Source organism: Stegostoma tigrinum, unplaced genomic scaffold (assembly GCF_030684315.1).
Source record: "Stegostoma tigrinum isolate sSteTig4 unplaced genomic scaffold, sSteTig4.hap1 scaffold_137, whole genome shotgun sequence".
NCBI lineage: Eukaryota > Metazoa > Chordata > Chondrichthyes > Orectolobiformes > Stegostomatidae > Stegostoma > Stegostoma tigrinum.
In genome coordinates, this window is record NW_026728084.1 from 510,379 (window position 1) to 534,525 (window position 24,147).

A 24,147-nucleotide genomic window follows, 5' to 3' on the forward strand; every position below is an offset into this window, starting at 1 on the left:
CCGTCAGTCACTGCATCACATTTGCCTCAGTCACTGCATACCATTTCCCTCAGTCACTGCATCTCATTTCACTCAGTCACTGCATCCCATTTCCCTCAGTCACTGCATCCCATTTCCCTCAGTCACGGCATCCCATTGCCCTCAGTCACTGCATCCCATTGCCCTCAGTCACTGCATCCCATTTTCCTCAGTCACTGCATCCCATTTCACTCAGTCACTGCATCCCATTTCCCTCAGTCACTGCATCCCACTTCCCTCAGTCACTGCATCCCATTTCCCACAGTGACTGCATCCCATTTCCCTCAGTCACTGCATCCCATTGCCCTCAGTCACTGCATCCCCTTGGCCTCAGCCACTGCATCCCACTTCACTCAGTCACTGCATCTCCTTTCCACAGTCATAGCCATCCCATTTCCCTCAGGCACTGCACCCCATTTCCTCAGTCACTGCATTTCCTTTCCACAGTCACGGCAATCCCATTTCTCTCAGTCACTGCATCCCATTTCACTCAGTCACTGCATCCCATTTCACAGAGTCACTGCATCCCATTTCCCACAGTCACTGCATCCCATTTCCCTCAGTCACTGCATCCCATTGCCCTCAGTCACTGCATCCCATTGCCCTCAGTCACTGCATCCCATTTCCCACAGTGACTGCATCCCATTTCCCTCAGTCACTGCATCCCATTGCCCTCAGCCACTGCATCCCACTTCACTCAGTCAGTGCATCTCCTTTCCACAGTTACGGCAATTCCATTTCACTCAGTCACTGCGTCCCATTTCACTCAGTCACTGCGTCCCATTTCCATCAGTCACTGCATCCCATTTCCCACTGTCACTGCATCCCAAATCCCACAGTCACTGCATCCCATTTCCCTCAGTCACTGCATCCCATTTCCTCAGTCACTGCATCTCCTTTCCACAGTCACGGCAATTACATTTCACTCATTCACTGCATCCCATTTCACTCAGTCACTGCATCCCATTTCCAACTGTCACTGCATCCCATTTCCTCAGTCACTGCTTCCCATTTCGCTCAGTCACTGCATCCCATTTCCCTCAGTCACTGCATCCCATTGCCCTCAGTCACTGCATCCCATTTCCGTCAGTCACTCCATCCCATTTCCCTCAGTCGCAGCATCCTATATCCCACAGATACTGCATTTCCTTTACTTAAGACACTGCTTCGCATTTCACTCAGTCACTGCATCGCATTTCACTCAGTCACTGCATCCATTTCCATCAGTCACTGCATCCCATTACCCTCAGTCGCAGCATCCCATTTCCCACAGACACTGCATTTCCTTTCCCTTCGTCACTGCATCTCATTTCCAACAGTCACTGCATCCCATTTCACTCCCCACTGCATCCCATTTCACTCAGCCACTGCATCCCATTTCACTCAGCCACTGCAACCCAGTTCACATAGTCACCGCATCCCACTTCACACAGTCACCACATCCCAGTTCACAAAGTCACCGCATCTCATTTCACTCATTCACTGCATACCATTTCCGTCAGTCACTGCATCCCATTTCCCTCAGTCACTGCACACCATTTCCCTCAGTCACTGCACACCATTTCCCTCAGTCACTGCATCTCATTTCACTCAGTCACTGCATCCCATTTCCGTCAGTCACTGCATCCCAAATCCCTCAGTTACTGCATCCCACTTCCCTCAGTCACTGCATCCCATTGCCCTCAGTCACTGCATCCCATTGCCCTCAGTCACTGCACACCATTTCCCTCAGTCACTGCACACCATTTCCCTCAGTCACTGCATCTCATTTCACTCAGTCACTGCATCCCATTTCCGTCAGTCACTGCGTCCCATTTCCCTCAGTTACTGCATCCCACTTCCCTCAGTCACTGCATCCCATTGCCCTCAGTCACTGCATCCCATTGTCCTCAGTCACTGCATCCCATTTCACTCAGTCACTGCATCCCATTTCACTCAGTCACTGCATCCCATTACCTCAGTCACTGCATCTCCTTTCCAGAGTCACGGCAATTCCATTTCCCACAGTGACTGCGTCCCATTGCCCTCAGTCACTGAATCCCATTGCCCACAGCCACTGCATCCCACTTCACTCAGTCAGTGCATCTCCTTTCCACAGTCACGGCAATTCCATTTCACTCAGTCACTGCGTCCCATTTCACTCAGTCACTGCGTCCCATTTCCATCAGTCACTGCATCCCATTTCCCACTGTCACTGCATCCCATTTCCCAGTCACTGCATCCCATTTCCCTCAGTCACTGCATCCCATTGCCCTCAGTCACTGCATCCCATTGTCCTCAGTCACTGCATCCCATTTCACTCAGTCACTGCATCCCATTACCCTCAGTCACTGCATCCCATTAACTTCAGTCGCAGGATCCCATTTCAAACAGACACTGCATCCCATTTCCGTCAGTCACTGCATCACATTTCCCTCAGTCACTGCATAGAATTTCCCTCAGTCACTGCATCTCATTTCACTCAGTCACTGCATCCCATTTCCCTCAGTCACTGCATTCCATTTCCCTCAGTCACTGCATCCCATTGCCCTCAGTCACTGCATCCCATTGCCCTCAGTCACTGCATCCCATTGTCCTCAGTCACTGCATCCCATTTCACTCAGTCACTGCATCCCATTTCACTCAGTCACTGCATCCCATTACCCTCAGTCACTGCATCCCATTAACTTCAGTCGCAGGATCCCATTTCAAACAGAAACTGCATCCCATTTCCCTCAGTCACGGCATCCCATTGCCCTCAGTCACTGCATCCCATTGTGCTCAGTCAGTGCATCCCATTTCACTCAGTCACTGCATCCCATTACCCTCAGACACTCCATCCCATTTCCCTCAGTCGCAGCATCCTATATCCCACAGACACTGCATTTCCTTTCCTTAAGACACTGCATCGCATTTCACTCAGTCACTGCATCCCTTTTCACTCAGTCACTGCATCCATTTCCATCAGTCACTGCATCCCATGACCCTCAGTCACTGCATCCCATTACCCTCAGTCGCAGCATCCCATTTGCCACAGACACTGCATTTCCTTTCCCTTAATCACTGCATCTCATTTCCAACAGTCACTGCATCCCATTTCACTCCCCACTGCATCCCATTTCACTCAGCCACTGCATCCCATTACACTCAGCCACTGCATCCCATTTCACTCAGGCACTGCATCCCAGTTCACATAGTCACCGCATCCCACTTCACACAGTCACCACATCCCAGTTCACAAAGTCACCGCATCCCAGTTCCGTCAGTCACTGCATTCCAGTTCCATCAGTCACTGTATCCGATTTCTATCAGTCATTGCACGCATTTCACTCAGTCACTGCATCTCATTTCACTCATTCACTGCATCGACATTTCACGCAGTCACTGCATCACATTTCACTCAGGCACTGTATCCCATTTCCCTAAGTCACTGCACCCAAAGCCCGCCCAGGCACTGCATCCCTATTAACTCAGTCACTCCTTCCCAGTACCTCCATCACTGCATCCCATTTCACTCAGTCACTGCTTCCATTTCCATCAGTCACTGCATCCCATTACGCTCAGTCATTGCATCCCATTACCCTCAGTCCAAGCATCCCATTTCCCACAGACACTGCATTTCATTTCCCTAAGTCACTGCATCTCATTTCCACCAGTCACTGCATCCCATTTCATTCCCCACTGCATCTCATTTCACGCAGTCACTGCATCCCATTTCACTCAGTCACTGCATCCCATTACCCTCAGTCACTGCATCCCATTAACTTCAGTCGCAGGATCCCATTTCAAACAGACACTGTATACCATTTCCGTCAGTCACTGCATCCCATTTCCCTCAGTCACTGCACACCATTTCCCTCAGTCACTGCACACCATTTCCCTCAGTCACTGCATCTCATTTCACTCAGTCACTGCATCCCATTTCCGTCAGGCACTGCATCCCATTTCCCTCAGTTACTGCATCCCACTTCCCTCAGTCACTGCATCCCATTGCCCTCAGTCACTGCATCCCATTGCACTCAGTCACTGCATCCCATTGTCCTCAGTCAGTGCATCCCATTTCACTCAGTCACTGCATCCCATTTCAGTCAGTCACTGCATCCCATTACCTCAGTCACTGCATCTCCTTTCCAGAGTCACGGCAATTCCATTTCCCACAGTGACTGCGTCCCATTGCCCTCAGTCACTGAATCCCATTGCCCTCAATCACTGCATCCCATTGCCCACAGCCACTGCATCCCACTTCACTCAGTCAGTGCATCTCCTTTCCAGAGTCACGGCAATTCCATTTCACTCAGTCACTGCGTCCCATTTCACTCAGTCACTGCGTCCCACTTCCATCAGTCACTGCATCCCATTTCCAACTGTCACTGCATCCCATTTCCCAGTCACTGCATCCCATTTCCCTCAGTCACTGCCTCCCATTGCCCTCAGTCACTGCATCCCATTGCCCTCAGTCACTGCATCCCATTAACTTCAGTCGCAGGATCCCATTTCAAACAGACACTGCATCCCATTTCCGTCAGTCACTGCATCACATTTGCCTCAGTAACTGCATACCATTTCCCTCAGTCACTGCATCTCATTTCACTCAGTCACTGCATCCCATTTCCCTCAGTCACTGCATCCCATTTCCCTCAGTCACGGCATCCCATTGCCCTCAGTCACTGCATCCCATTGCCCTCAGTCACTGCATCCCATTTTCCTCAGTCACTGCATCCCATTTCACTCAGTCACTGCATCCCATTACCCTCAGTCACTGCATCCCATTAACGTTAGTCGCAGGAACCCATTTCAAACAGACACTGCATCCCATTTCCCTCAGTCACTGCATCTCATTTCACTCAGTCACTGCATCCCATTTCACTCAGTCACTGCATCCCATTTCCCTCAGTCACTGCATCCCACTTCCCTCAGTCACTGCATCCCATTTCCCACAGTGACTGCATCCCATTTCCCTCAGTCACTGCATCCCATTGCCCTCAGTCACTGCATCCCCTTGGCCTCAGCCACTGCATCCCACTTCACTCAGTCACTGCATCTCCTTTCCACAGTCACGGCAATCCCATTTCTCTCAGTCACTGCATCCCATTTCACTCAGTCACTGCATCCCATTTCACAGAGTCACTGCATCCCATTTCCCACAGTCACTGCATCCCATTTCCCTCAGTCACTGCATCCCATTGCCCTCAGTCACTGCATCCCATTGCCCTCAGTCACTGCATCCCATTTCCCACAGTGACTGCATCCCATTTCCCTCAGTCACTGCATCCCATTGCCCTCAGCCACTGCATCCCACTTCACTCAGTCAGTGCATCTCCTTTCCACAGTTACGGCAATTCCATTTCACTCAGTCACTGCGTCCCATTTCACTCAGTCACTGCGTCCCATTTCCATCAGTCACTGCATCCCATTTCCCACTGTCACTGCATCCCAAATCCCTCAGTCACTGCATCCCATTTCCCTCAGTCACTGCATCCCATTTCCTCAGTCACTGCATCTCCTTTCCACAGTCACGGCAATTACATTTCACTCATTCACTGCGTCCCATTTCACTCAGTCACTGCATCCCATTTCCAACTGTCACTGCATCCCATTTCCTCAGTCACTGCTTCCCATTTCGCTCAGTCACTGCATCCCATTTCCCTCAGTCACTGCATCCCATTTCCGTCAGTCACTCCATCCCATTTCCCTCAGTCGCAGCATCCTATATCCCACAGACACTGAATTTCCTTTCCTTAAGACACTGCTTCGCATTTCACTCAGTCACTGCATCGCATTTCACTCAGTCACTGCATCCATTTCCATCAGTCACTGCATCCCATTACCCTCAGTCGCAGCATCCCATTTCCCACAGACACTGCATTTCCTTTCCCTTCGTCACTGCATCTCATTTCCAACAGTCACTGCATCCCATTTCACTCCCCACTGCATCCCATTTCACTCAGCCACTGCATCCCATTTCACTCAGCCACTGCATCCCACTTCACACAGTCACCACATCCCAGTTCACAAAGTCACCGCATCCCAGTTCCGTCAGTCACTGCATTCCAGTTCCATCAGTCACTGTATCCGATTTCTATCAGTCACTGCGCGCATTTCCCTCAGTCACTGCATCTCATTTCACTCATTCACTGCATCCCATTTCACGCAGTCACTGCATCGCATTTCACTCAGTCACTGCATCCCATTTCACTCAGTCAGTGAATCACATTTCACTCAGGCACTGTATCCCATTTCCCTAAGTCACTGCACCCAAAGCACGCCCAGGCACTGCATCCCTATTAACTCAGTCACTCCTTCCCAGTACCTCCATCACAGCATCCCATTTCACTCAGTCACTGCTTCCATTTCCATCAGTCACTGCATCCCATTACCCTCAGTCATTGCATCCCATTACCCTCAGTCCCAGCATCCCATTTCCCACAGACACTGCATTTCATTTCCCTAAGTCACTGCATCTCATTTCCGTCAGTCACTGCATCCCATTTCCCTCAGTCACTGCATACCATTTCACGCAGTCACTGCATACCATTTCCCTCAGTCACTGCATCTCATTTCACTCAGTCACTGCATCCCATTTCATTCCCCACTGCATCTCATTTCACTCAGTCACTGCATCCCATTTCACTCAGTCACTGCATCCCATTACCCTCAGTCACTGCACACCATTTCCGTCAGTCATTGCATCCCATTTCCCTCAGTCACTGCATACCATTTCCCTCAGTCACTGCATACCATTTCCATCAGTCACTGCATCTCATTTCACTCAGTCACTGCATCCCATTTCCGTCAGTCACTGCATCCCATTTCCCTCAGTCACTGCATCCCATTTCCCTCAGTCACTGCATCCCATTGCCCTCAGTCACTGCATCCCATTGTCCTCAGTCACTGCATCCCATTTCACTCAGTCACTGCATCCCATTACCTCAGTCACTGCATCTCCTTTCCAGAGTCAAGGCAATTCCATTTCCCACAGTGACTGGATCCCATTGCCCTCAGTCACTGCATCCCATTGCCCTCAGTCACTGCACACCATTTCCCTCAGTCACTGCATCCCATTTCACTCAGTCACTGCATCCCATTTCACTCAGTCACTGCATCCCATTACCTCAGTCACTGCATCTCCTTTCCAGAGTCACGGCAATTCCATTTCCCACAGTGACTGCGTCCCATTGCCCTCAGTCACTGAATCCCATTGCCCACAGCCACTGCATCCCACTTCACTCAGTCAGTGCATCTCCTTTCCACAGTCACGGCAATTCCATTTCACTCAGTCACTGCGTCCCATTTCACTCAGTCACTGCGTCCCATTTCCATCAGTCACTGCATCCCATTTCCCACTGTCACTGCATCCCATTTCCCAGTCATTGCATCCCATTTCCCTCAGTCACTGCATCCCATTGCCCTCAGTCACTGCATCCCATTGTCCTCAGTCACTGCATCCCATTTCACTCAGTCACTGCATCCCATTACCCTCAGTCACTGCATCCCATTAACTTCAGTCGCAGGATCCCATTTCAAACAGACACTGCATCCCATTTCCGTCAGTCACTGCATCACATTTCCCTCAGTCACTGCATAGAATTTCCCTCAGTCACTGCATCTCATTTCACTCAGTCACTGCATCCCATTTCCCTCAGTCACTGCATTCCATTTCCCTCAGTCACTGCATCCCATTGCCCTCAGTCACTGCATCCCATTGCCCTCAGTCACTGCATCCCATTGTCCTCAGTCACTGCATCCCATTTCACTCAGTCACTGCATCCCATTTCACTCAGTCACTGCATCCCATTACCCTCAGTCACTGCATCCCATTAACTTCAGTCGCAGGATCCCATTTCAAACAGAAACTGCATCCCATTTCCCTCAGTCACGGCATCCCATTGCCCTCAGTCACTGCATCCCATTGTGCTCAGTCAGTGCATCCCATTTCACTCAGTCACTGCATCCCATTACCCTCAGACACTGCATCCCATTTCCGTCAGTCACTCCATCCCATTTCCCTCAGTCACTGCATCCCATTACCCTCAGTCGCAGCATCCCATTTGCCACAGACACTGCATTTCCTTTCCCTTAATCACTGCATCTCATTTCCAACAGTCACTGCATCCCATTTCACTCCCCACTGCATCCCATTTCACTCAGCCACTGCATCCCATTTCACTCAGCCACTGCATCCCATTTCACTCAGCCACTGCATCCCAGTTCACATAGTCACCGCATCCCACTTCACACAGTCACCACATCCCAGTTCACAAAGTCACCGCATCCCAGTTCCGTCAGTCACTGCATTCCAGTTCCATCAGTCACTGTATCCGATTTCTATCAGTCATTGCACGCATTTCACTCAGTCACTGCATCTCATTTCACTCATTCACTGCATCGACATTTCACGCAGTCACTGCATCATATTTCACTCAGGCACTGTATCCCATTTCCCTAAGTCACTGCACCCAAAGCCCGCCCAGGCACTGCATCCCTATTAACTCAGTCACTCCTTCCCAGTACCTCCATCACTGCATCCCATTTCACTCAGTCACTGCTTCCATTTCCATCAGTCACTGCAACCCATTACGTTCAGTCATTGCATCCCATTACCCTCAGTCCCAGCATCCCATTTCCCACAGACACTGCATTTCATTTCCCTAAGTCACTGCATCTCATTTCCACCAGTCACTGCATCCCATTTCATTCCCCACTGCATCTCATTTCACGCAGTCACTGCATCCCATTTCACTCAGTCACTGCATCCCATTACCCTCAGTCACTGCATCCCATTAACTTCAGTCGCAGGATCCCATTTCAAACAGACACTGTATACCATTTCCGTCAGTCACTGCATCCCATTTCCCTCAGTCACTGCACACCATTTCCCTCAGTCACTGCACACCATTTCCCTCAGTCACTGCATCTCATTTCACTCAGTCACTGCATCCCATTTCCGTCAGTCACTGCATCCCATTTCCCTCAGTTACTGCATCCCACTTCCCTCAGTCACTGCATCCCATTGCCCTCAGTCACTGCATCCCATTGCACTCAGTCACTGCATCCCATTGTCCTCAGTCACTGCATCCCATTTCACTCAGTCACTGCATCCCATTTCACTCAGTCACTGCATCCCATTACCTCAGTCACTGCATCTCCTTTCCAGAGTCACGGCAATTCCATTTCCCACAGGGACTGCGTCCCATTGCCCTCAGTCACTGCATCCCATTGCCCTCAATCACTGCATCCCATTGCCCACAGCCACTGCAACCCACTTCACTCAGTCAGTGCATCTCCTTTCCAGAGTCACGGCAATTCCATTTCACTCAGTCACTGCGTCCCATTTCACTCAGTCACTGCGTCCCACTTCCATCAGTCACTGCATCCCATTTCCAACTGTCACTGCATCCCATTTCCCAGTCACTGCATCCCATTTCCCTCAGTCACTGCCTCCCATTGCCCTCAGTCACTGCATCCCATTGCCCTCAGTCACTGCATCCCATTTCACTCAGTCACTGCATCCCATTTCACTCAGTCACTGCATCCCATTTCCCTCAGTCACTGCATCCCATTTCCTCAGTCACTGCATCTCCTTTCCACAGTCACGGCAATTACATTTCACTCATTCACTGCGTCCCATTTCACTCAGTCACTGCATCCCATTTCCAACTGTCACTGCATCCCATTTCCTCAGTCACTGCATCCCATTTCCAACTGTCACTGCATCCCATTTCCCTCAGTCACTGCATCCCATTGCCCTCAGTCACTGCATCCCATTTCCGTCAGTCACTCCATCCCATTTCCCTCAGTCGCAGCATCCTATATCCCACAGACACTGCATTTCCTTTCCTTAAGACACTGCTTCGCATTTCACTCAGTCACTGCATCCCATTTCACTCAGTCACTGCATCCATTTCCATCAGTCACTGCATCCCATTACCCTCAGTCGCAGCATCACATTTCCCACAGACACTGCATTTCCTTTACCTTCGTCACTGCATCTCATTTCCAACAGTCACTGCATCCCATTTCACTCCCCACTGCATCCCATTTCACTCAGCCACTGCATCCCATTTCACTCAGCCACTGCATCCCAGTTCACATAGTCACCGCATCCCAGTTCACACAGTCACCACATCCCAGTTCACAAAGTCACCGCATCCCAGTTCCGTCAGTCACTGCATTCCAGTTCCATCAGTCACTGTATCCGATTTCTATCAGTCACTGCGCGCATTTCCCTCAGTCACTGCATCTCATTTCACTCATTCACTGCATCCCATTTCACGCAGTCACTGCATCGCATTTCACTCAGTCACTGCATCCCATTTCACTCAGTCAGTGAATCACATTTCACTCAGGCACTGTATCCCATTTCCCTAAGTCACTGCACCCAAAGCACGCCCAGGCACTGCATCCCTATTAACTCAGTCACTCCTTCCCAGTACCTCCATCACAGCATCCCATTTCACTCAGTCACTGCTTCCATTTCCATCAGTCACTGCATCCCATTACCCTCAGTCATTGCATCCCATTACCCTCAGTCCCAACATCCCATTTCCCACAGACACTGCATTTCATTTCCCTAAGTCACTGCATCTCATTTCCGTCAGTCACTGCATCCCATTTCCCTCAGTCACTGCATACCATTTCACGCAGTCACTGCATACCATTTCCCTCAGTCACTGCATCTCATTTCACTCAGTCACTGCATCCCATTTCATTCCCCACTGCATCTCATTTCACTCAGTCACTGCATCCCATTTCACTCAGTCACTGCATCCCATTACCCTCAGTCACTGCACACCATTTCCGTCAGTCATTGCATCCCATTTCCCTCAGTCACTGCATACCATTTCCCTCAGTCACTGCATACCATTTCCATCAGTCACTGCATCTCATTTCACTCAGTCACTGCATCCCATTTCCGTCAGTCACTGCATCCCATTTCCCTCAGTCACTGCATCCCATTTCCCTCAGTCACTGCATCCCATTGCCCTCAGTCACTGCATCCCATTGTCCTCAGTCACTGCATCCCATTTCACTCAGTCACTGCATCCCATTACCTCAGTCACTGCATCTCCTTTCCAGAGTCAAGGCAATTCCATTTCCCACAGTGACTGGATCCCATTGCCCTCAGTCACTGCATCCCATTGCCCTCAGTCACTGCACACCATTTCCCTCAGTCACTGCATCCCATTTCACTCAGTCACTGCATCCCATTTCACTCAGTCACTGCATCCCATTACCTCAGTCACTGCATCTCCTTTCCAGAGTCACGGCAATTCCATTTCCCACAGTGACTGCGTCCCATTGCCCTCAGTCACTGAATCCCATTGCCCACAGCCACTGCATCCCACTTCACTCAGTCAGTGCATCTCCTTTCCACAGTCACGGCAATTCCATTTCACTCAGTCACTGCGTCCCATTTCACTCAGTCACTGCGTCCCATTTCCATCAGTCACTGCATCCCATTTCCCACTGTCACTGCATCCCATTTCCCAGTCATTGCATCCCATTTCCCTCAGTCACTGCATCCCATTGCCCTCAGTCACTGCATCCCATTGTCCTCAGTCACTGCATCCCATTTCACTCAGTCACTGCATCCCATTACCCTCAGTCACTGCATCCCATTAACTTCAGTCGCAGGATCCCATTTCAAACAGACACTGCATCCCATTTCCGTCAGTCACTGCATCACATTTCCCTCAGTCACTGCATAGAATTTCCCTCAGTCACTGCATCTCATTTCACTCAGTCACTGCATCCCATTTCCCTCAGTCACTGCATTCCATTTCCCTCAGTCACTGCATCCCATTGCCCTCAGTCACTGCATCCCATTGCCCTCAGTCACTGCATCCCATTGTCCTCAGTCACTGCATCCCATTTCACTCAGTCACTGCATCCCATTTCACTCAGTCACTGCATCCCATTACCCTCAGTCACTGCATCCCATTAACTTCAGTCGCAGGATCCCATTTCAAACAGAAACTGCATCCCATTTCCCTCAGTCACGGCATCCCATTGCCCTCAGTCACTGCATCCCATTGTGCTCAGTCAGTGCATCCCATTTCACTCAGTCACTGCATCCCATTACCCTCAGACACTGCATCCCATTTCCGTCAGTCACTCCATCCCATTTCCCTCAGTCACTGCATCCCATTACCCTCAGTCGCAGCATCCCATTTGCCACAGACACTGCATTTCCTTTCCCTTAATCACTGCATCTCATTTCCAACAGTCACTGCATCCCATTTCACTCCCCACTGCATCCCATTTCACTCAGCCACTGCATCCCATTTCACTCAGCCACTGCATCCCATTTCACTCAGCCACTGCATCCCAGTTCACATAGTCACCGCATCCCACTTCACACAGTCACCACATCCCAGTTCACAAAGTCACCGCATCCCAGTTCCGTCAGTCACTGCATTCCAGTTCCATCAGTCACTGTATCCGATTTCTATCAGTCATTGCACGCATTTCACTCAGTCACTGCATCTCATTTCACTCATTCACTGCATCGACATTTCACGCAGTCACTGCATCATATTTCACTCAGGCACTGTATCCCATTTCCCTAAGTCACTGCACCCAAAGCCCGCCCAGGCACTGCATCCCTATTAACTCAGTCACTCCTTCCCAGTACCTCCATCACTGCATCCCATTTCACTCAGTCACTGCTTCCATTTCCATCAGTCACTGCAACCCATTACGTTCAGTCATTGCATCCCATTACCCTCAGTCCCAGCATCCCATTTCCCACAGACACTGCATTTCATTTCCCTAAGTCACTGCATCTCATTTCCACCAGTCACTGCATCCCATTTCATTCCCCACTGCATCTCATTTCACGCAGTCACTGCATCCCATTTCACTCAGTCACTGCATCCCATTACCCTCAGTCACTGCATCCCATTAACTTCAGTCGCAGGATCCCATTTCAAACAGACACTGTATACCATTTCCGTCAGTCACTGCATCCCATTTCCCTCAGTCACTGCACACCATTTCCCTCAGTCACTGCACACCATTTCCCTCAGTCACTGCATCTCATTTCACTCAGTCACTGCATCCCATTTCCGTCAGTCACTGCATCCCATTTCCCTCAGTTACTGCATCCCACTTCCCTCAGTCACTGCATCCCATTGCCCTCAGTCACTGCATCCCATTGCACTCAGTCACTGCATCCCATTGTCCTCAGTCACTGCATCCCATTTCACTCAGTCACTGCATCCCATTTCACTCAGTCACTGCATCCCATTACCTCAGTCACTGCATCTCCTTTCCAGAGTCACGGCAATTCCATTTCCCACAGGGACTGCGTCCCATTGCCCTCAGTCACTGCATCCCATTGCCCTCAATCACTGCATCCCACTTCAATCAGTCACTGCATCTCCTTTCCACAGTCACGGCAATTCCATTTCACTCAGTCACTGCGTACCATTTAACTCAGTCACAGCGTCCCACTTCCATCAGTCACTGCATCCCATTTCCAACTGTCACTGCATCCCATTTCCCAGTCACTGCATCCCATTTCCCTCAGTCACTGCCTCCCATTGCCCTCAGTCGCTGCATCCCATTGCCCTCAGTCACTGCAACCCATTGTCCTCAGTCACTGCATCCCATTTCACTCAGTCACTGCATCCCATTTCGCTCAGTCACTGCATCCCATTACCCTCAGTCACTGCATCCCATTAACTTCAGTCGCAGGTTCCCATTTCAAACAGACACTGCATCCCATTTCCGTCAGTCACTGCATCACATTTCCCTCAGTCACTGCATACCATTTCCCTCAGTCACTGCATTTCATTTCACTCAGTCACTGCATCCCATTTCCCTCAGTCACTGCATCCCATTTCCCTCAGTCACGGCATCCCATTGCCCTCAGTCACTGCATCCCATTGCCCTCAGTGACTGCATCCCATTGTCCTCAGTCACTGCATCCCATTTCACTCAGTCACTGCATCCCATTACCCTCAGTCACTGCATCCCATTAATTTAGTCGCAGGATACCATTTCAAACAGACAATGCATCCCATTTCCCTCAGTCACTGCATCTCATTTCACTCAGTCACTGCATCCCATTTCACTCAGTCACTGCATCCCACTTCCCTCAGTCACTGCATCCCATTTCCCACAGTGACTGCATCCCATTTCCCTCAGTCACTGCATCCCATTGCCCTCAGTCACTGCATCCCCTTGGCCTCAGCCACTGCATCCCACTTCACTCAGTCACTGCATCTCCTTACCACAGTCATAGCAATCCCATTTCCATCAGGCACTGCACCCCATTTCCTCAGTCACTGCACGCCCTTCCACAGACACGGCAATCCCATTTCTCTCAGTCACTGCATCCCATTTCACTCAGTCACTGCATCCCATTTCACTCAGTCACTGCATCCCATTTTCCAAAGTCACTGCATCCCATTTCCCTCAGTCACTGCATCCCATTGCCCACAGTCACTGCATCCCATTGCCCTCAGTCACTGCATCCCATTGCCCTCAGTCACTGCATTCCATTTCCCTCAGTCACTGCATCCCATTACCCTCAGCCACTGCATCCCACTTCACTCAGTCAGTGCATCTCCTTTCCACAGTTACGGCAATTCCATTTCACTCAGTCACTGCGTCCCATTTCACTCAGTCACTGCATCCCATTTCCATCAGTCACTGCATCCCATTTCCCACTGTCACTGCATCCCAAATCCCTCAGTCACTGCATCCCATTTCCCTCAGTCACTGCATCCCATTTCCTCAGTCACTGCATCTCCTTTCCACAGTCACGGCAATTACATTTCACTCAGTCACTGCGTCCCATTTCCATCAGTCACTGCATCCCATTTCCAACTGTCACTGCATCCCATTTCCTCAGTCACTGCTTCCCATTTCGCTCAGTCACTGCATCCCATTTCCCTCAGTCACTGCATCCCATTGCCCTCAGTCACTGCCTCCCATTGTGCTCAGTCAGTGCATCCCATTTCACTCAGTCACTGCATCCCATTCCCCTCAGACACTGCATCCCATTTCCGTCAGTCACTCCATCCCATTTCCCTCAGTCGCAGCATCCTATATCCCACAGACACTGCATTTCCTTTCCTTAAGACACTGCTTCGCATTTCACTCAGTCACTGCATCCCATTTCACTCAGTCACTGCATCCATTTCCATCAGTCACTGCATCCCATTACCCTCAGTCACTGCATCCCATTACCCTCAGTCGCAGCATCCCATTTGCCACAGACACTGCATTTCATTTCCCTTCGTCACTGCATCTCATTTCCAACAGTCACTGCATCCCATTTCACTCCCCACTGCATCCCATTTCACTCAGCCACGGCATCCCAGTTCACATAGTCACCGCATCCCACTTCACACAGTCACCACATCCCAGTTCACAAAGTCACCGCATACCAGTTCCGTCAGTCACTGCATTCCAGTTCCATCAGTCACTGTATCCGATTTCTATCAGTCACTGCGCGCATTTCCCTCAGTCACTGCATCTCATTTCACTCATTCACTGCATCCCATTTCACTCAGTCACTGCATCCCATTTCACTCAGTCAGTGCGTCACATTTCACTCAGGCCCTGTATCCCATTTCCCTAAGTCACTGCACCCAAAGCCCGCCCAGGCACTGCATCCCTATTAACTCAGTCACTCCTTCCCAGTACCTCCATCACAGCATCCCATTTCACTCAGTCACTGCTTCCATTTCCATCAGTCACTGCATCCCATTCCCCTCAGTCATTGCATCCCATTACCCTCAGTCCCAGCATCCCATTTCCCACAGACACTGCATTTCATTTCCCTAAGTCACTGCATCTCATTTCCACCAGTCACTGCATCCCATTTCATTCCCCACTGCATCTCATTTCACTCAGTCACTGCATCCCATTTCACTCAGTCACTGCATCCCATTACCCTCAGTCACTGCACACCATTTCCGTCAGTCATTGCATCCCATTTCCCTCAGTCACTGCATACCATTTCCCTCAGTCACTGCATACCATTTCCATCAGTCACTGCATCTCATTTCACTCAGTCACTGCATCCCATTTCCGTCAGTCACTGCATCCCATTTCCCTCAGTCACTGCATCCCATTGCCCTCAGTCACTGCATCCCATTGTCCTCAGTCACTGCATCCCATTTCACTCAGTCACTGCATCCCATTACCTCAGTCACTGCATCTCCTTTCCAGAGTCAAGGCAATTCCATTTCCCACAGTGACTGGATCCCATTGCCCTCAGTCACTGCATCCCATTGCCCTCAGCCAGTGCATCCCACTTCAATCAGTCACTGCATCTCCTTTTCACAGTCACGGCAATTACAATTCACTCAGTCACTGCGTCCCATTTCATTCAGTCACTGCGTCCCATTTCCATCAGTCACTGTATCCCATTTCCCTCAGTCACTGCATCCCATTTCCCTCAGTCACTGCATCCCATTGCCCTCAGTCACTGCATCCCATTGTCCTCAGTCACTGCATCCCATTTCACTCAGTCACTGCATCCCATTTCACTCAGTCACTGCATCCCATTACCCTCAGTCACTGCATCCCATTAACTTCAGTCGCAGGATCCCATTTCAAACAGACACTGCATCCCATTTCCGTCAGTCACTGCATCCCATTTCCGTCAGTCACTGCATCCCATTTCCCTCAGTCGCAGCATCCTACACCACACAGACACTGCATTTCCTTTCCTTAAGACACTGCATTGCATTTCACTCAGTCACTGCATCCCATTTCACTCAGTCACTGCATCCATTTCCATCAGTCACTGCCTCCCGTTACCCTCAGTCACTGCATCCCATTACCCTCAGTCGCAGCATCCCATTTCCCACAGACACTGCATTTCCTTTCCCTTAGTCACTGCATCTCATTTCCACCAGTCACTGCATCCCATTTCACTCAATGCTTCACTTTACACTCAGTCAGGGCACCCCATTTCCATCAGTCAGTGCGTCCCATTTCCTCAGTCACTGCATCTCCTTTCCACAGTCACGGCAATCCCATTTCACTCAGTCACTGCCTCCCATTTCCCACAGTGACTGCATCCCATTTCCCACGTCACTGCATCCCATTTCCCAGTCACTGCATCCCATTTCCCACAGTGACTGCATCCCATTTCCCACGTCACTGCATCCCATTTCCCAGTCACTGCATCCCATTTCCCTCAGTCACTGCATTCAATTTCTCTCAGTCACTGCTTCCCATTGCCCTCAGTCACTGCATCCCATTGTCCTCAGTCACTGCATCCCATTTCACTCAGTCACTGCATCCCATTTCACTCAGTCACTGCATCCCATTATCCTCAGTCACTGCATCCCATTAACTTCAGTCGCAGGATCCCATTTCAAACAGACACAGCATCCCATTTCCGTCAGTCACTGCATCCTATTGCCCTCAGTCACTGCATCCCATTGCCCTCAGCCACTGCATCCCACTTCACTCAGTCAGTGCATCTCCTTTCCACAGTCACGGCAATTCCATTTCACTCAGTCACTGCGTCCCATTTCACTCAGTCTTGCGTCCCATTTCCATCAGTCACTGCATCCCATTTCCCAGTCACTGCATCCCATTTCCCTCAGTCACTGCATCCCATTTCCCTCAGTCACTGCATCCCATTTCCTCAGTCACTGCATCTCGGTTTCACAGTCACGGCAATTACATTTCACTCAGTCACTGCGTCCCATTTCACTCAGTCACTGCGTCCCATTTCCATCAGTCACTGCATCCCATTTCCAACTGTCACTGCATCCCATTTCCCAGTCACTGCATCCCATTTCCCTCAGTCACTGCATCCCATTGCCCTCAGTCACTGCATCCCATTGTCCTCAGTCACTGCATCCCATTACCCTCAGTCACTGCATCCCATTAACTTCAGTCGCAGGATCCCATTTCAAACAGACACTGCATCCCATTTCCCTCAGTCACTGCATCTCATTTCACTCAGTCACTGCATCCCATTTCACTAAGTCACTGCATCCCATTTCCCTCAGTCACTGCATCCCACTTCCCTCAGTCACTGCATCCCATTAACTTCAGTCGCAGGATCCCATTTCAAACAGACACTGCATCCCATTTCCCTCAGTCACTGCATCTCATTTCACTCAGTCACTGCATCCCATTTCACTCAGTCACTGCATCCCATTTCCCTCAGTCACTGCATCCCACTTCCCTCAGTCACTGCATCCCATTTTCCACAGTGACTGCATCCCATTTCCGTCAGTCACTGCATCCCATTTCCCTCAGTCACTGCATCCCATTTCACTCAGTCACAGCATCCCATTGCCCTCAGTCACTGCATCCCATTGCCACCAGTCACTGCATCCCATTTCCCACAGTGACTGCATCCCATTTCACTCAGTCACTGCGTCCCATTTCCATCAGTCACTGCATCCCATTTCCCACTGTCACTGCATCCCATTTCCCAGTCACTGCATCCCATTACCCTCAGTCACTGCATCCCATTTCCCTCAGTCACTGCATCCCATTTCCTCAGTCACTGCATCTCCTTTCCACAGTCACGGCAATTCCATTTCACTCAGTCACTGCGTCCCATTTCACTCAGTCACTGCGTCCCATTTCCATCAGTCACTGCATCCCATTTCCCACTGTCACTGCATCCCATTTCCCAGTCACTGCATCCCATTTCCCTCAGTCACTATATCCCATTTCCCTCAGTCACTGCATCCCATTTCCTCAGTCACTGCATCTCCTTTCCACAGTCACGGCAATTACATTTCACCCAGTCACTGCGTCCCATTTCACTCAGTCGCTGCGTCCCATTTCCGTCAGTCACTGCTTCCAATTTCCCTCAGTCACTGCATCCCATTTCACTCAGTCACTGCATCCCATTCCACTCAGTCACTGCATCCCATTTCACTCAGTCACTGCATCCCATTTCCCACTGTCACTGCATCCCATTTCACTCAATCACTGCATCTCCTTCACCACAGTCACTGCATCCCATTCCCCACAGACACGGCATCCCATTCACTTGAGTCGCAGCATCCCATTTCAAACATACACTGCATCTCCTTTCCCTCAGTCACTGCATCCCTATTCACACAGCCACTGCATCCCATTTCACACAGCCGCTGCATCCCATTTCACACAGCCAGTGCATCCCATTTCACACAGCCACTGCATCCCATTTCACGCAGCCACTGCATCCCATTTCACACAGCCACTGCATCTCATTTCACTCAATGCTTCACTTTACACTCAGTCAGGGCATCCCATTTCCATCAGTCAGTGCGTCCCATTTCATTCCTCACTGCATCTCATTTCACGCAGTCAGGGCGATCCCATTTCACTCAGTCACTGCATCCCATTTCCCACAGTGACTGCATCCCATTTCCCACGTCACTGCATCCCATTTCCCAGTCACTGCATCCCATTTCCCTCAGTCACTGCATCCAATTTCCCTCAGTCACTGCATCCCATTTCACTCAGTCACTGCATCCCATTACCCTCAGTCACTGCATCCCATTAACTTCAGTCGCAGGATCCCATTTCAAACAGACACTGCATCCCATTTCACTCAATCACTGCGTCCCATTTCACTCAGTCACTGCGTCCCATTTCCATCAGTCACTGCTTCCCATTTCCAACTGTCACTGCATCCCATTTCCCAGTCACTGCATCCCATTTCCCTCAGTCACTGCATCCAATTTCCCTCAGTCACTGCATCCCATTGCCCTCAGTCACTGCATCCCATTGTCCTCAGTCACTGCATCCCATTTCACTCAGTCACTGCATCCCATTTCACTCAGTCACTGCATCCCATTTCAAAAAGACACTGCATCCCATTTCCGTCAGTCACTGCATCCCATTTTCCTCAGTCACTGCATACCATTTCACTCAGTCACTGCATCCCATTTCACTCAGTCACTGCATCCCATTCCACTCAGTCACTGCATCCCATTTCACTCAGTCAGTGCGTCACATTTCACTCAGGCACTGTATCCCATTTCCCTCAGTCACTGCACCCCAAGCCCGCTCGGGCACGGCATCCCTATTAACTCAGTCACTCCTTTCCAGTACCTCCGTCACTGCATCCCATTTCATTCAGTCACTGCTTCCATTTCCATCAGTCACTGCATCCCATTACCCTCAGTCCCAGCATCCCATTTCCCACAGACACTGCATTTCATTTCCCTAAGACACGGCATCTTATTTCCACCAGTCAGTGCATCCCGTTTCATTCCCCAATGCATCTCATTTCACGCAGTCACTGCATCCCATTTCACTCAGTCGCTGCATGCCATTCCACTCAGTCACTGCATCCCATTCCACTCAGTCACTGCATACCATTTCACTCAATGAGTGCATCATATTTGCCTTAGTCACTGCATCCTATTTCCTCAGTCACTGCATCTCCTTTCCACAGTCACGGCAATTCCATTTCACTCAGTCACTGCGTCCCATTTCACTCAGTCACTGCGTCCCATTTCCATCAGTCACTGCATCCCATTTCCCAGTCACTGCATCCCATTTCCCTCAGTCACTGCATCCCATTTCCCTCAGTCACTGCATCACATTTCCTCAGTCACTGCATCTCCTTTCCACAGTCACGGCAATTACATTTCACTCAGTCACTGCGACCCATTTCACTCAGTCACGGCGTCAAATTTCCATCGGTCACTGCATCCCATTGCCATCAGTCACATGCATGCCATTGTCCTCAGTCACTGCATCCCTTTTCACACAGTCACTGCATCCCATTTCCCTCAGTCACTGCATCCCATTTCCCTCAGTCACTGCATCCCATTTCCTCAGTCACTGCATCTCTTTTATACAGTCACGGCAATTACATTTCACTCAGTCACTGCGTCCCATTTCACTCAGTCACTGCGTCCCATTTCCATCAGTCACTGCATCCCGTTTCCAACTGTCACTGCATAACATTTCCCAGTCACTGCATCCCATTGCCCTCAGTCACTGCATCCCATTTCACTCAGTCACTGCATCCCATTTCACTCAGTCACTGCATCCCATTACCCTCAGACACTGCATCCCATTTCCGTCAGTCACTCCATCCCATTTCCCTCAGTCGCAGCATCCTATACCCGACAGACACTGCATTTCCTTTCCTTAAGACACTGCATCGCATTTCACTCAGTCACTGCATCCCATTTCACTCAGTCACTGCATCCATTTGCATCAGTCACTGCCTCCCATTACCCTCAGTCACTGCATCCCATTACCCTCAGTCGCAGCATCCCATTTCCCACAGACACTGCATTTCCTTTACCTTAGTCACTGCATCTCATTTCCACCAGTCACTGCATCCCATTTCACTCAATGCTTCACTTTACACTCAGTCAGGGCATCCCATTACCATCAGTCAGTGCGTCCCATTTCCTCAGTCACTGCATCTCCTTTCCACAGTCACGGCAATCCCATTTCACTCAGTCACTGCATCCCATTTCCCAGAGTGACTGCATCCCATTTCCCACGTCACTGCATCCCATTTCCCAGTCACTGCATCCCATTTCCCACAGTGACTGCATCCCATTTCCCACGTCACTGCATCCCATTTCCCAGTCACTGCATCCCAATACCCTCAGTCACTGCATTCAATTTCTCTCAGTCACGGCGTCCCATTGCCCTCAGTCACTGCATCCCATTGTCCTCAGTCACTGCATCCCATTTCACTCAGTCACTGCATCCCATTTCACTCAGTCACTGCATCCCATTACCCTCAGTCACTGCATCCCATGAACTTCAGTCGCAGGATCCCATTTCAAACAGACACAGCATCCCATTTCCGTCAGTCACTGCATCCCATTGCCCTCAGCCACTGCATCCCATTGCCCTCAGCCACTGCATCCCACTTCACTCAGTCAGTGCATCTCCTTTCCACAGTCACGGCAATTCCATTTCACTCAGTCACTGCGTCCCATTTCACTCAGTCTTGCGTCCCATTTCCATCAGTCACTGCATCCCATTTCCCACTGTCACTGCATCCCATTTCCCACTGTCACTGCATCCCATTTCCCAGTCTCTGCATCCCATTTCCCTCAGTCACTGCATCCCATTTCCTCAGTCACTGCATCTCGGTTTCACAGTCACGGCAATTACATTTCACTCAGTCACTGCGTCCCATTTCACTCAGTCACTGCGTCCCATTTCCATCAGTCACTGCATCCCATTTCCAACTGTCACTGCATCCCATTTCCCAGTCACTGCATCCCATTTCCCTCAGTCACTGCATCCCATTTCACTCAGTCACTGCATCCCATTTCCCTCAGTCACTGCATCGACTTCCCTCAGTCACTGCATCCCACTTCCCACAGTGACTGCATCCCATTTCCGTCAGTCACTGCATCCCATTTCCCTCAGTCACTGCATCCCATTGCCCTCAGTCACTGCATCCCCTTGGCCTCAGCCACTGCATCCCACTTCACTCAGTCACTGCATCTCCTTTCCACAGTCACAGCAATCCCATTTCCCTCAGTCACTGCATCCCATTTTCTCAGTCACTGCATCTCCTTTCCACAGTCACGGCAATCCCATTTCACTCAGTCACTGCATCCCATTTCACTCAGTCACTGCATCCCATTGCCCTCAGTCACTGCATCCCATTGCCCTCAGTCACTGCATCCCATTTCCCACAGTGACTGCATCCCATTTCACTCAGTCACTGCGTCCCATTTCCATCAGTCACTGCATCCCATTTCCAACTGGCACTGCATCCCATTTCCCAGTCACTGCATCCCATTTCCCTCAGTCACTGCATCCCATTTCCCTCAGTCACGGCATCCCATTGTCCACAGTCACTGCATCCCATTTCACTCAGTCAATGAATCCCATTACACTCAGACACTGCATCCCATTTCCGTCAGTCACTCCATCCCATTTCCCTCAGTCGCAGCATCCTATATCCCACAGACACTGCATTTCCTTTCCTTAAGACACTGTTTCGCATTTCACTCAGTCACTGCATCCCATTTCACTCAGTCACTGCATCCATTTCCATCAGTCACTGCATCCCATTACCCTCAGTCGCAGCATCCCATTTCCTACAGACACTGCATTTCCTTTACCTTAGTCACTGCATCTCATTTCCACCAGTCACTGCATCCCATTTCACTCCCCACTGCATCCCATTTCACTCAGCCGCTGCATCCCATTTCACTCAGCCACTGCATCCCAGTTCACATAGTCACCGCATCCCACTTCACACAGTCACCACATCCCAGTTCACAAAGTCACCGCATCCCAGTTCCGTCAGTCACTGCATCCCAGTTCCATCAGTCACTGTATCCGATTTCTATCAGTCACTGCGCGCATTTCACTCAGTCACTGCATCTCATTTCACTCATTCACTGCTTCCCATTTCATGCAGTCACTGCATCGCATTTCACTCAGTCACTGCATCCCATTCCACTCAGTCACTGCATCCCATTACCCTCAGTCACTGCATCCCATTAACTTCAGTCGCAGGATCCCATTTCAAACAGACACTGCATTCCATTTCCGTCAGTCACTGCATCCCATTTCCCTCAGTCACTGCATACCATTTCCCTCAGTCACTGCATCCCATTTCAAACAGACACTGCATCCCATTTCCGTCAGTGACTGCATCCCATTTCACTCAGTCACTGCATACCATTTCACTCAGTCACTGCATCTCATTTCACTCAGTCACTGCATCCCATTTCACTCAGTCACTGCATCCCATTCCACTCAGCCACTGCATCCCATTTCACTCAGTCAGTGCGTCACATTTCACTCAGGCACTGTATCCCATTTCCCTAAGTCACTGCACCCCAAGCCCGCTCGGGCACTGCATCCCTATTAACTCAGTCACTCCTTTCCAGTACCTCCGTCACTGCATCCCATTTCACTCAGTCACTGCTTCCATTTCCATCAGTCACTGCATCCCATTACCCTCAGTCCCAGCATCCCATTTCCCACAGACACTGCATTTCATTTCCCTAAGACACTGCATCTTATTTCCACCAGTCAGTGCATCCCGTTTCATTCCCCAATGCATCTCATTTCACGCAGTCACTGCATCGCATTTCACTCAGTCACTGCATCCCATTTCACTCAGTCACTGCATCCCATTTCACTCAGTCACTGCATCCCATTCCACTCAGTCACTGCATCCCATTCCACTCAGTCACTGCATACCATTTCACTCAATGA